The sequence below is a fragment of the Heterocephalus glaber genome, unplaced genomic scaffold (assembly GCF_053883595.1).
Source record: "Heterocephalus glaber isolate CG9 unplaced genomic scaffold, H.glaber_assembly_v1.0 deba00001600, whole genome shotgun sequence".
Classification (NCBI taxonomy): domain Eukaryota; kingdom Metazoa; phylum Chordata; class Mammalia; order Rodentia; family Bathyergidae; genus Heterocephalus; species Heterocephalus glaber.
The window spans coordinates 40,945,537-40,952,947 of NW_028258372.1; positions in this window are offsets into that span (position 1 = coordinate 40,945,537).

Sequence of the window (7,411 nt, forward strand, 5' to 3'; positions counted from 1 at the left end):
GATAGACGTGGCTGGGGGAATAGGAGAAGGTTAAGAAAGTAGAGTGAGCTAAAGAGGGGACCAGATACAGCATCACCACGAGCCCCGTGTGTTAGAGAAGGAGCCCGGAACCTAACCCAGGGGCAAGAGAGGCTGGGCAAGTTTTAGCAGGAGGATGACATGGTCTGATTTGCATGCAGGGTAGTCACTCTGACTGCAGAGGAGGGGACGGGAGGGCCGAGGATGGAGGTAGAAACTGGTGAGGGCCAAGCTAAGACCGTGAGACAGGGTGGGAGGAGGGCATGCATAGGAGAGGCCAGAGTAGGGACAAGCTGGCAGGGCTAAGGAGCAGGCAGGATGCAGGGTGGGGCTGAGGACAGGAAGGACACAGAGTGTAGCAGAGTCTAGAGTATACTCAGGAGTGAAGTGCTATGGTCTGAATGCTTGTGTCTCTCCCCACCCCAATGCATAAGTTGAAACCAAAACTCCCAATGTGATGGGAAGTGATTTGATCATGAGGAGGAAGCCCCCAGAGATGGTATTAGTGCCCTTCTAAGAGGAGACCTGAGGGCTTGCTCTGCTCTCTGCCACGAGAAAATGGCCAAAGGCAAACCAGGAAGCCAGCTCTCATCAGACACTGGATCTGCCGCTCCCTCAGCCTTGAACTTTGCACCCAGAACTATGAGAAATAAATGTCTGCAGCTTAAGCCAGCCCGCCCAGGGATTTTGTTATAGCAGCCCCAGCTGACTGAGGCAGTGGGAAGTCAAGAGGAGCAACAGATAGAGCGGGCAAAGGGCAACAGTTCATCCTGGTTCTCCAGAAAAACAGAACTGGCAAGACACAGATGTTCCCAGACCTACCGTGGAGCTAAGTCCCAAGAAACCCTCTGTGAACTGAAAATATCATTAAGTCCAAAGCACATTCAATACACCCAACCTACTGAATATTATCGTTTAGCAACGCAGTCTGCTGCAGAGTATCAGTTGTTTGCCCTCATGAACATGGACACTGCCCAGTGATGGAAAAGAGCGCAGTCCCACGTAGTGCCAGGCTGGGAAAAGATCAAAATTCAATTTTTAAACAGTTTTTATTGAACGTGTATGGCTTCCATACCAGTGTAAGGTGTAAAATATCATAAGTCAAGGGCCATGTGTGTGTATGTGTATATAAAATATATACATTACATGTATTGCATACATATTGGATGTATTTCAAGGAACTGGCTTATCCAGCCATGGGGCTGGCTAGTCAGCTTTCTGCAGTCTGGAAATGTTCAAGCGAGAACTAATGTTTTGGTCTTGGGGCCGAATTTCTTATTGCTCAAGGAAATGTCTGTCTTTGCTCTCAAGGCAATCACTTTATCCAAGTGGTTGGATAAAGCTCACCCACATGATCAAGTGAATATCCTGAAAGTCAACTGATTGTAGAGTTAACCACATCTACAAGACACTGTCGGAGCATAGGCTGGCCCATGTCGGCCCCCGAGACTGACCTTACAGGTGGGAGTTGGGGTATCTGTGGGGAGATGAGCGGCCCTTGGGCATCCAACTGTGGGCTTTTGGCTCAAACCAGCACAGGTTGAGCTCAATGCTAAGAACCCTTCCAGACTTCAGTACTGCGCATCGGTGGTGAGATCACACTGACGTGTGTTGACCAAAGCTTGGCTCTGACCTGAGCAGATGCCTGAGCCAGCCTCCCTATCTCCAGGACTGTCTCTCTCCTGCATGCTCCACCTTCCCCTGGCGCCTGGGGAAACTTTCAAAGGTGCTCCTCAGCCCGCCTCGCACAGCCCCAGATCCCTGCAACAGGTTCTCAGACAAAGGCCCAGCCCCTCTTCCAATCCTTCCCTTCCTTGCACTCTCAACTCAAGGCCCACACCAAAGCCCTCCGGAAACTCCATGCTGCACCTTTGCTCCAGCTGCAGTTGCTTCCTCCTGGCCCCACCCCTTCCAGCCTCCTCCCAGCCCTTCCATCATCTGGGCCCTGGTGAGCTTGGAGCCCTCCTTCAGCACTCCCTGAAGATACTTTCTCTGTTTCTGAGCCTCTCCAAGGCAGAGGAAGGACTTCTCTATAGTACTCTGTGCATATTTGGCTGATATCATTTACCAGATTGCATTTTGATTATTTTTACATGCCTGTCTTACCATTAGACTATGAGCTTCCCAAGAATACATACCTTTTTTTTTTTTTTCCAGTACCAAGGATCAAACTCAGGACCGTGTGCTTGCTACACAGGCGAGGCACCACTGAGCTAAATCCTCGGCCCCACATACCATGTCTTATTCTCCTTGGTGCCTCCAGCACTTGGTAAAATATCTGATACAAGAGGCATTAACATTTGCCTATTAAGTAGATAAATGTTCAGACAGATGGGTGGATGAGTGGATGGGCACTTTATTTTGTAACAATTTCTTGCTATCATTTATTGAACACTCTTTTTATGCCAGGCAGTGTGCTAGGAACTCTAAGTCCTGAATCTATCCAGGTTCTCGGCTGCAGGCAGCAGAAACAGACTTTGACCATGATAAGGAGAAAAGGAATCTACTAGAAGGTCATCAGGGGGCTCATAGAATCAATGTGAAGGCCAAAGAAGCGACTCCAAAATGGGCAAGAACCAAGGAAGGCTAGCCAGCAGACACATGGAGGTCACATCCTGGGAACAGGCTGGTAAGGTTGCCGCCCACCCTGGACACTCTACCCACTGATGCCAGAGCCCTGAGGCTCCCACTGTTCTACACCTCCCCCTCCACGAGCATTCAACATGCATACATCGCCTCGCCAGACCCTTGTGACTCTGGATCTCGTATGCATTTTACAGATGAGGAACCTAAGGCTTAGAAGCCTAAGGTCACACATGAATAGAGTAAGTTGAATAGGAACCAAGATCCTCCTGACTCCACAGCCGGCCAGCTCCCCTGCGTGGTCTCTTTCTAGGGGACACGCTGTCTCTTCCTGTGACCACAGAGCTTCTGGGGTGGCTGCACATCGGGGCTGAGGTCACGCACTGACGTGTGTGACTGAAGCGGCTTCCTAGGGGTTGTAGACCACATGTTCAGAGATCCTGGAAACAAGTGCTGGCATGAGCTCAGAGGGGCCTGCAGAATCTAGTCAAGGACTCCAGGGTCCCCACCTGCCCCTTCTGGAGCCTGTGTCCCATGGCTGCCTGTCACCGCCAACCTGGGCTTAGTCAGGAACTCCCAGAGCTCATCTGCTCTGCAGCCAGCACACTTCCAGGGTTACAGATGCTCCCCAAGACGGCTCCTTCCTGCCCCCTGGATGGCATGACTCTCGCCAGGACCAAGAGATTCCCCTTCCTCAGACCCAGATGCCCAGGGGAGTGGAAGGCAGACCGGAAACCCGAGCAGCCAATCCTGGTCTCAGCCCCACCTCCCCTGCCTGTGACCTTGGCTGGATCCTTTGACCTTGCCGGGGTTTGAATACCCTGAGCTCCAGCCCTCTCCACTCCCCAGCCCTCCCACCCTCCCACTGCCTACACCAGCCAAATTGTTTCAAAAAAAAGAACTCAGGGTTCTTGGAGCTCTTTGGAGAGACCACATAAATGCAGGGCATTATTAGCATCATTACTATTAAATATTAATAATGACATTAGCATTGTCTATTATAAGCCTGAAAACAAGGGTCCAAAAAGCCCTGGGTTGAAATGGCAAAGAATAATTAGGCCCCTCTGGGCCACAGACCCCTTCAGGCCCATAAGCAAAATGAAAAAGACCAATGAAGACAGAGTCTTGAGATTTCCCTTCCAGCACCACTGTTCCGGTAAACGTGGCTCCTCCAGACTCTGCACAAATCATGCTCTTCCCAGACTCCAAGTCCTGGCTCCTCCATTCCCCACCTCCCCTCTGTCTATCCAGGCCCAAGCCAAGGTGCGCCCCACTGCACTCCATTGAAGCTGCTTGTCCCCTTCCTCCCCATCCTCACTCTGTTCCTCTCACCTAGCAGGTGACAAACACCTCCTGGGTCTCTCCCACCAACCAGGCACTGCACTAAACAGGAGGTTGGGGCTGGGAAATGCAGGCCTCGCTGCAATGATCCTGCCTCCAGAGACTGCAGAGTCTGGGGAATAATGATCTGGATTTCATATGGCACCTGACGATTCTCAAAGTGCTTTTAAAAATCATTATATAGTTGCTGGGCGTGGTGGTGGAAACCAGTAATCCTAGCACTCAGGAGGCTGAGGCAGGAAGGTTGCTGTGAGTTCAAGGCTAGCCTGAATTATACAGCAAGACCCTGATTAAAAAAAAAAAAATCATTGGGCTGGGGATTTAGCTCAGTGGTTTCGCCACCTGCCTTGCAAGCGCCAGGGCCCAAGTTCGATCCCCGGTACCGAAAAAAAAAAATCATTATATTAAACCCAGATATCATCACTACTAACCAAAGTAGAAGGAGGATTGTTCCCATTTTACTGATGAAGAAATGGATTCTCAAAGCACCGAGAGTCACTCAGTGACCTCGCCTGTGTCGCCCAGGCAGGAGTGACAGAGCCGGCACTGAGGCTGTTCTCTTGGTGAGAGATTCCCAGAGCCACACCCCAATCATTGTCCAGCCTCGTGGCTCCACCCCTTATTCTACAGACGTCCTGAGGAGGCTGAGTCCCAAAGAGGCCAAGGACATGTGGCAGCACTCACTGAGCAGCTGCTATGCAGGATCCTGCCCGTGTAATTCTCTGCTCACATCAGCCTGGCAAGGTGTGTGTCTTAGTCCCCACATTCTAAATGAGAAGGGAAGGGACTCACCCTGACCACACAGCTCTGCAGTAGCAGGACTGAGTGCCACGCTTGTATGTCCCCGGGCTTTGCTCCCCTCCTCTGGAGGACAGAACGGAGGACAGGACCCTTTCCTGTTTTTCATCCCTCTTCCCCAAAGCTGCCATGGACAGTCCCTTCTTGACATCAGACTGTTTCCAGAAAGGTTACGTGTACTTTGAAGACAGACCTCTTTCTCTGGCTCTTGAATCCCTCCCCATTCTTGGCAGAGATGCTGCTCCATAAACAGTGGCCTCCCGGGAGCCCAAAACCAGAGGTGCAGTGCTGGTGCCCAGAGAGGCCAGGAGATGGGGTGTCCAGATGGAGACCAGTGAAGAAAGGGAGCATGTCAGGGCCTCCCCTCTCTGCCCACTTGTCCCCCGGGACTGGACCAGAGGCCCCTGTTGACCACTTAGAGGTCCTCTGCACTCTGCTGCTATTGATCTTCGGAGGCTGCAGCAAGGAGGAGCAGATAGCCTGGGTGATCCTCAAAGTGCCCTCTGAGCCTCCTTGGGGACAGCCCATGTCTACAGGCAAACACGGCGGTCATTTGGTCCCCTGGTCGCCTTCAGCTGGCCCTTCTTTGCCCGGTTTGGAACTCAACTTGAGATGAGGTGTGAACAATATGGATTTGGGTTGATTTGCCAGAGAGGAGAGGCTCCTGTTCTCCATTGTGGCCCTCCTCCAGAAGAGGGCACAGTGGGCGGCTGACTTCGGCAGGACAGGCTAAGCCAGGAGGCTGCCACCAGAGCCCTGCACTGACACACCACTGGCTCGCTGTTCGCTGTGAGCACATTCCTGGCTGTCGCTCTGTGTCGTCTGTAGAATTCGCACAGTGACGGTAAGGACTACATGTACTTCTTGGCTGAGCACTTGAGGTAAAGCTGAGGCACACATCCTGCGGTGCCAGAGGCCTTTGAAAGAGGTGTTACTTCTGTCCTGGTCAAACTAATGGACCCTGCAACAGAACTCAGCCTGGAACCCCAAGTGTTCACCCCATGCTCTGCTCAAGATGAGCATCTCGGAGGCTGGCCCTGGGGATCCCCAGCCCTGACACACGCTTGGGCCAAGTTCTACGGAGAAGACAAAACTCTGGGAACTGTCCTCCCAGGTCCAGTGGGTGAATATTCTTGCTTACTTATTGTGGCTGCTGGAGTCCACCTGGAATGGAACAGGCTGGTGGCATTGGAATCTGAATCTTTGAGACCAAAGTCCCCGTGCTAATGGCTGTCCCCAAGGACCTGACCCCCCCACAAGAGCAGCTGCTGTCATAAAATAGGCAGCTGTCTCCTAAAGCAGCCTTGAGAGCATCTCCAGACCCTCAGCCCCTGGGCCAGCTGGCCTCCAGGTGCGGTGCCCCCAGTAGCAGGCAAGGGCCCTGCTCCCAGCGAGTTCTGAAGGGGGAGCCTCAGAGAGCCTCTCTGAAGAGCAGCAGTGACTCGGTGGGGTCAGCAGGAGCCCAGGACCAACACATCGGTCCCCAGAGAGACAGACAGACAGACGAGACCATGAGGGCAGGGCCAGGAAAGGGAAGGACGTCCTGGAAGGAAGCTGCTGTGCCTGTCTTTCCAAAGCAGCAATCAGAAGTACCCAAGGGTCTCCTTGACAAATCAGGTGTCCCCGCGTCAGGAGCCAAGAAGATGAGCTCCCAAGTTGCCCAAGCCCTTGGGGGGGGAGTCGAAGGATGGAGGGGAGCAGGCACTCAGGTGGAAGAGCTCCTTCTCCTTTTCCAGGCCACCTGACTCAGAAGGACATGGAGCCCTGCTCCATGCTTGACAGGTGAGGCATTTAACACCGAGGGCAGGCCACCCTGCCAGCTGTTGCTGCATCTGGACAGCCCCCCAGCCGTGCCACACACGCTGGACAGCAGGCAGGCCGGAAGGTGAGACGCCAGTGACAGCCTGACAGGCCTGACTGGCGCTGCAGACGGCTCGTCCCTCTGGCTCCTGGGCCCCGCCTGACAGGAGCAGCTGGGAGGGAGACATCGCTGCTGAGCTGCACTGTGACGTGCATCGCAATCTCAGAGCTGGCAGGGACCTTGGCCAAGCTGAACCCCTCGGGTTACCAGCGAGGCTCAGAGAGGGCAAGGCACTCACAACTAGTCAGCAGCAGAGCCCAGAGAGCCCTTCTGGCCCTCACCCGAACCCAGTGAGCTGTTCACAACATCACACTGCTGGTTAACAAAAATGGGTCTGGAGCCACATGCACTGGTGTGCAGAGCTGGCAAAGGCCAATCACACAGTTTTAAAATATTTTGCAAATCATGATGTATGAAGTGATCCCATTTTCATAAAACAACACTAACAAACCATAACTTGAACACAGGAAAATAATAAATCCGGAGCAGGTGCTGTATTCAAATTCAGTAAGGGTGGTGGGCAAGGGACTTATACTAGCAATTTTTAAATGTCCTTTAAGGTTTGGATACTTTGACGGAAAGCTCACGTTGCTTTTGAGCAAAGGAAACAATGAAGATAAACGCGGTGGGGGCGCACAGGCGCCCCTCCTTCCCCCAGCAAACCGGGGGTTTCGGATGGGATCCTTCGACCTAACTGGGATTTCTGGGGGAAACAAGGGGCGTGGGCTCCACGGCTCTCCGGGGTGTGAGGAGCGAGAGCTACTTTCTTTGTCCCTCTCCGTCAGATCCTCCCGAGCCCCTTGGCTCCGG